Raw genomic sequence first — 6,362 nt, 5'->3', positions numbered from 1 at the left:
TCTTTATTTCAATTTAGGGATCTGAAGAAAGGAAGAGACATGCCTTAATATCAGACCATTAAAATACTGATAACAGTTACAATGTGCAAGGCAATCATGTGTTAGGTAAAACAGTATCTTATTTAATGTTCATAATGACCTTATGAGGTAAGTACCATTATCAGCATCCGAAACCCAGAGAGGTTAACAAGGTGCCAGAGGTCAGATTGGAAAATGAAAGATATGGGACACAGACCCAAAACATCCTGAGTCTAATTAATATCTTTGTTACTAACCTCCTTAGCACAATTCTGCGTATTCAAGGTCAGAGTCAGTCAGATGACCTTTTCATCTCCTAGGACCACTCCTGGGATTGCTGCCTGCCCTTAACCCACATTTTCACTAGCTCTGCATCACGAGTGTTTCATAAATCCCTGCTGAATGAAGGAATGAGTGAATGGCACTTAACAAGCCTGGGAAAGGCAATGGAGCCTAAGACAACATCTCTCAATTTCTGTAATGAAACTCTGCCCTGGGACATCCCCAACACAAACAGGACACTTTCCCAAAGCAGCCGGGGGATTCAAATCCTTTGGAGCCAGGAATCCATGATTCTCTGTCCAGAAATCCCGCCCAGATAGCATAAACTCACAGGCTTCCTAAACCTCTTTCTTCCTATGCCACAGGCTCTAAGCTTTACTGGCCTGCCAACAATTAGGCACCAAGAAAGTGGACTGAAGAAAACACTGACTCACAGAGTTTGTTAAAATTACTTTGCCTTTTGTATTTGCTCTGCATGGGGTCCAGGTCTTTCCTAATAAGGCATTTGCTCTCCTGTAAAGAGCCTTACTGAAGTGAGAGGAATGAAGTGACCAAAAGGAGAAGGCTGAGAGTGTTTTGCTGGAAAGATGGCTTATCTTGTAAGTTGTTCCCAAGAGGGCCCCTGGCGTGGGAGCAGGGAAGCGCTTTGCCGTTCTTTGTACACTGATTGGAATGAGAAACCTTTCCGGTCAGTGTGTCCTGAAAATAACATGTTTGATGTGGAATAGTGTCAAAGATATGTGACCCCTAAAAAGCCTACTTGTCTCAATACTTGAGCCATGTTTTCAATCAAGAATTGCTACCTTGAGTTTCTTCTGTACCTCTCACAGTGGAGACCTCCCTGCAAGCATCCCTTATAAAAGAGGCTTCTCCCTTTCCATGGCTCTCTTTCCTTAACAGAAACTCATTTGTTTTGTCTCCAATGTACCAGAAAGAAAGAAATATATTTTTCACTTGCTGAATGGATTAATCCAACTATTTTCTGGGTTTGTTTTAGAGCTGAGCTGGCAGTTGATTCTCACAGGAGACGCGATTGGCAGTTAAATCAATTTTAAATTAGATATTTGTCATGCTTTGGCCTGCTCATAAAATTAAAAAAAAAAAAGGAAGGAAGGAAGGAAGGAAGGAAGGAAGGAAGGAAGGAAGGAAGGAAGGAAGGAAGCTTAAAGGTCAAATCTATCAGGACCAAGATCTGCTTGCCTTTGGAATTAATAGAAGACGATTGGTGGTCCTTCGCCTGCTCACCTGAATTGCTACTAAGATGCACAATTTTGGTTTTATTCTTTGTTGTCCCTCATCTTCCTCTACACTTTTCTACTATGTCTCTTCTTTCTCCCTCTTGCTTCCTATTTTCCTTTGCTCACTGACTCATATCTTGTACTTTTTACATCCTCTGACTTTTCTCACTCAATATTGTATGCTTCAGATTTGAAGCAGGGTGAGAAGCAGGTGAGAGATAATGCATTTGTTAAAAGAGGGAGTTCATGTCAATTCTCCGTCTTTGTTCACTTTCAAGTCAGCTCTGTCACAGCTTCCCCCTGAGCACCCAGCTTTCCTATGCTCTTTATTTCCCTCTTCGTTTTCGTTGTTTTCCTCTTGTTCCTGTTTGTCTATCTCTCCAATTTCCTCTGCTTCCTTTCCAGAGGGAACAAAAATAGCTCTTGAGTACTGAATAAATGCTAAATATAATACTTAGCCTTTTAAAGTATGTCATGTAATCATAACTGGAATCCTAAATGAAAAATGAGTCTCTTACCATTGGACAAGTGAGGAATCAGGTGTCTTGCCCAAGTGAGGGTGTAGGTAGAATCAGGATTCCACTCTACTCTACAGTGCCCCATTCGTTGCTGTCTTCACAGATGGATTCTCATCTTCCGTATTCTTGCTGACTACAGGTTTGAAGGTCTGAGAACCCCGGGGGCCTGTTTTTTTCAGTTTAAAATCTGAATCCCTGGGGCTTGAGACCTTGATACTTGGCTCAAACTTCCTCTTAGTATGATTGTGGTAAGGGTGTGCTAAGGGCTATGGATGGTGCAGCCACTTTGGAAAATTGTTTTCAGTTCCTCAAAATGTTAAACAAAGAGTTACCATTTGGCCCAGCAATTTCATTCCTAGGTATATACCCAAGAAAAATGAAAACGCATGTATATATAATGTATATATAATAACTTGAACATGACTGTTTATGGAAGTGTGACCTGTAATTGCTAAAGCACGGAAATGCCATAAATGTCCATCACCTGATGAATGGATAAACAAATGTAGTATATCCATACAATGGGATATTATTCAGCAATAAAAAAAAATGAAGTACTGATACATGGTACAATATTGATGAACCTTAAAAGCATTATGCTAAGTGAAAGAAGCCAATTAGCAAAAACACGTATTGCTTGGATACATCTATTAGAAATGTTCAGAATAGACAAATCCATAGACAGTAGATTAGTGGTTGCTTGGGGCTGGGGTGGGGAAGAGATGGGGGTTTGGGAAATTACTGGTAATGCATATGGGGTTTCTTCTTGGGGTGTTAAAAAGGTCCTAAAATTAGATTGTGGTGGTGATTACACAACTTTGTGAATATGCTAAAAACCAGAGCTGAACAAAAAATATATTGAGAGAAGGAAACCTCCTCTAAGTAAATTACAGTGTTAAGGGTGCAAAATAAATAAGTATGGCATAATCTTTACACCAGAGGGAAAGAAGAAAAATAATAATCCATACATATTTATATGAAAAAAATGCCAATGCACCAATTTAGTTAACTGGACAAAAGTTATGAACAAGTAAGCCAAAAAACAGGGAATATACATAGGGGAAATATTCACTTGTGGTGTTAATTGAAGAGATACAACTTAAAGCAGCAATAAAAAATACTTTTCTTTTTAAATAATCAACCAGAAAGCTTGAATTCTAATACTCTGTGCTGGCAAAGGTGTGGGGAAACTGGCACTTTCATGCACAGCTGGTATGAGTTATATCAATACCCTTTTGAAAAGCAATTTAGAAACATATATCAAAGACTATGAAAATGTTCATACCAATTGACCTGATACTTGTTGGTACTCTATCGTAAAGAAATTATTTGAAGTATGGAAAAACTATTTGAGAAAGTAGAGAAAAAAATTTTTTTAAAGATTTTATTTATTTATTCATGGGAGACAGAGAGAGAGAGAGAGAGAGAGAGAGATTGGCAGAGACACAGGCAGAGGGAGAAGCAGGCTCCATGCAGGGAGCCTGACATGGGACTTGTTCCCGGGTCTCCAGGATCAGGCCCTGGGCTCAAGGTGGCACTAAACCGCTGAACCACCCTGGGCACCCGAGAAAAGAAATATTTATTGGATCCCTACCAGGTGCTAGGCTCTTTACATATCTTATCTCTTTTAATTCTCTCAATAACCTCAGTAGGCATTGTATTCTTTGCTTCATTTACAAACAAATAAACTAAGTCTGTACAGTGGGGCTCTTGTCCACACAGCTTGTAAGACACGAGCAGAGTTTTGATCTCAGATGATCCCGTTCCAAACCCACTGGGCAGTAGGGAGCAATGATAGTTTTCCTGGGGGCAAAAACAGTCCTCATGGAAGCAGAGGAGCTTAAGGAGTCTACACTTCCTCTAGAACAGTTTATCCACCTATCAAATAAAGGGGAGGGATGCACTAAAAGGTCGCCAGGATTTGTCTAAGTTCTGGGCTTTTATTTATTTATTGTTGTGAATAACCCTCAGAAAAGACAAGTACAGAGGTGAGTAAGAATCATACAGAAAATACTAGACTCCCTTCATTTTTCCATCTTTAGGACTTTTGTTTAGGATGATCATCCTTTGTTTTGGATTTTTATTTTGAATATATTGGAGTTTTCATAATCAAGATTAGCTCCTTAGTGTGTTTGAGTGCCTATATGTTGAATGAATATAGTGTAGTTACCAGAAGTGCAGGCTATATGTATGGAAGTTCCCTATACCACTCTTGAAGTTTTCATTCTTGTTTAAATTGATGTCAAAATAATAAGTTATTTAAAAGTTAATTTCCAAAAAGCAACTGGAAAAAATGCTTCAAAAGTTATGTTAACAAGGATAGTAGGATAATAGAGAAAAATGGTTGTTAGACTGTCAGGTGGGGAAAAAAAGCAGTCTATAAACATTAATATACAATATTACTATAATTGTATGCAAAAATACAAAAACCAGTGATTGATGTAAAAAGTGAAAGGGAATATAATAAAATGTGAATATCTTGGGATGCTAAAACTAATAGATACTTATATTCTACCTTTTTCTATTTTCCAAGTGTTCTAGAGTAAGTGTTATTTATTTTCACCAACATATCTCGGCAATGTCACTTCTCATTACTTTTTCTTGAGTTTTTCTTTTTCCCTTTTAGATTTACTTTTTAAAAAAACTGATGTTGACCCTTTAAAGTTCCTTCAATAAGCATCTATTGGGAGGCCAAATGGGTTTTTTGGGGGGGGGTATTTTTATATGTCCAAACATATCTTTATTTCCCTCCTCATTGAAAAAAAAATCATTAACATAAGTACATGGTTGGAAAGGGATGGCTACTTTAATGCAGTACCTTTGCCTTCTGTATCTAGCATTGCAAATAAGAAACTTATTGCTCAGTTTTGTCTCATTTCTCTGTATATAAATGATCTTTCTTCTCTGCTAAGTTTTTTTTCTTTATTTTTTGATGATCTGGAGTTCTCTATTCCCTACTTCTGGAAGTACTATTATTGAAGCATCTAAATCTATCCTTTATTTCTCCTAACTTCTCTTTCAAATTTTGTCCCATTACATTCTTATACCACATTCAGAGGATCTTCTGAATACTACCTTCCATTTTACTAATTTTCTTTTACACAGTCATGTCAGAGATTCCTCATTGTTTTGATATTGGTCCTATTTTCAATTCCAAAAAATTCAATTTCCTTCTTTTTTATATCCATCTGTCCTTGAGTCATATCTATTGGCTCTTATTTTATGATTAATTGTTCTGTATTACAAGATTATTACTTCTTTTGATATCTGAGAATCTTAACTATATTATTTCAAAGTTATTTTTAAATTGCTCTCTATATTCATTTAGTTGAGATTGAATTCATCATCATTATTGAATACACTGACTGTTGAATATTAATTTTTTCATGTGCCTTAGAATTTTAGTTTGTAAATTCATCTTATATGAATGTCAGCCTAGCTCTTATAATTTATAATTTCTTTTTTTTAATATTTATTCATGATAGACAGAGAGAGAGAGAGAGAGAGATTGGCAGAGACACAGGCAGAGGGAGAAGCAGGCTCCATGCCTGGAGCCCGACGCGGGACTAGATCCCGGGACTCCAGGATCACGCCCTGGGCCAAAGACAGGTGCCAAACCGCTGAGCCACCCAGGGATCTCCTAGCTCTTATTTCTCATAGTGAGCCTACATTTTGTCCCTTGTCACGTGTGGGACACTATGTTCTTCATTATCCAATAAAAGTCAAATTTCTTTGGTCTTTTCTAGTCCCAAAGTCTGGTAGGCCCTTGCCTTCTTCCCCTGATTGTTGTTTTGCTTCTTATTATCTATACGTATGCAGTCCATATAATATATAAATAATATCTAAGTATCTATAAAATATAAACCTATATATAATATGTTTCTATTTTTTACATTGTTTTATTGTTTTAAGAACAGCTGTGCCTTTTAAATGTACACACATACAAATCTATTGTTTCTAAGTCTTTGGAGCAGAGGAGTGTGACTTTTAAAGCTCCACCTTGATTGGAAATGCATTTATTATTTCTTCTTTTCTTTTGGTTTCTTATTATGAGACACCTAAAAAATACATGAAGGCTCAAAAAATACTGTATTCACTCATATACCAGTGGTAAGATAAAACATGTTAATTTTTTACTATATTTGTCTCAGATCTTTCTTTTATTTTTAAAAATGTAAACTATTACAGATGATGTTGAAATCCCTTCATTCTTTCCCCCTCTTCTTCCAAAGTGATGATTACTTTATACATGACGTTTATCATTCCTGTGTGTTTAAGATACATGTATGTAACAGAATTTCCTACA

At 36.9% G+C, this 6,362-nt stretch overlaps 1 long non-coding RNA gene across 3 annotated transcripts in view; it reads left to right on the top strand.

Annotated features, from left to right (window-relative positions):
- Positions 1-695: 695 nt before the first annotated feature.
- The window catches only part of LOC144316119 (uncharacterized), a 54,038-nt gene continuing 48,371 nt past the window's right edge, over positions 696-6,362 (top strand). For 2 of the 3 annotated variants that reach the window (XR_013381943.1, XR_013381942.1), the window contains exon 1: positions 696-899. This is a non-coding gene — a long non-coding RNA (uncharacterized LOC144316119). Of the gene's footprint in view, positions 900-2,125; positions 2,204-6,362 lie in introns of those variants that run through there. The other variant, XR_013381945.1, reaches the window with a different exon arrangement.

This window comes from Canis aureus, chromosome 6, assembly GCF_053574225.1.
Source record: "Canis aureus isolate CA01 chromosome 6, VMU_Caureus_v.1.0, whole genome shotgun sequence".
In the NCBI taxonomy this organism is placed as follows: domain Eukaryota; kingdom Metazoa; phylum Chordata; class Mammalia; order Carnivora; family Canidae; genus Canis; species Canis aureus.
The sequence above is the reverse complement of the archived record's forward strand: the minus strand, read 5'-3'. Positions and strand labels throughout refer to the sequence as shown.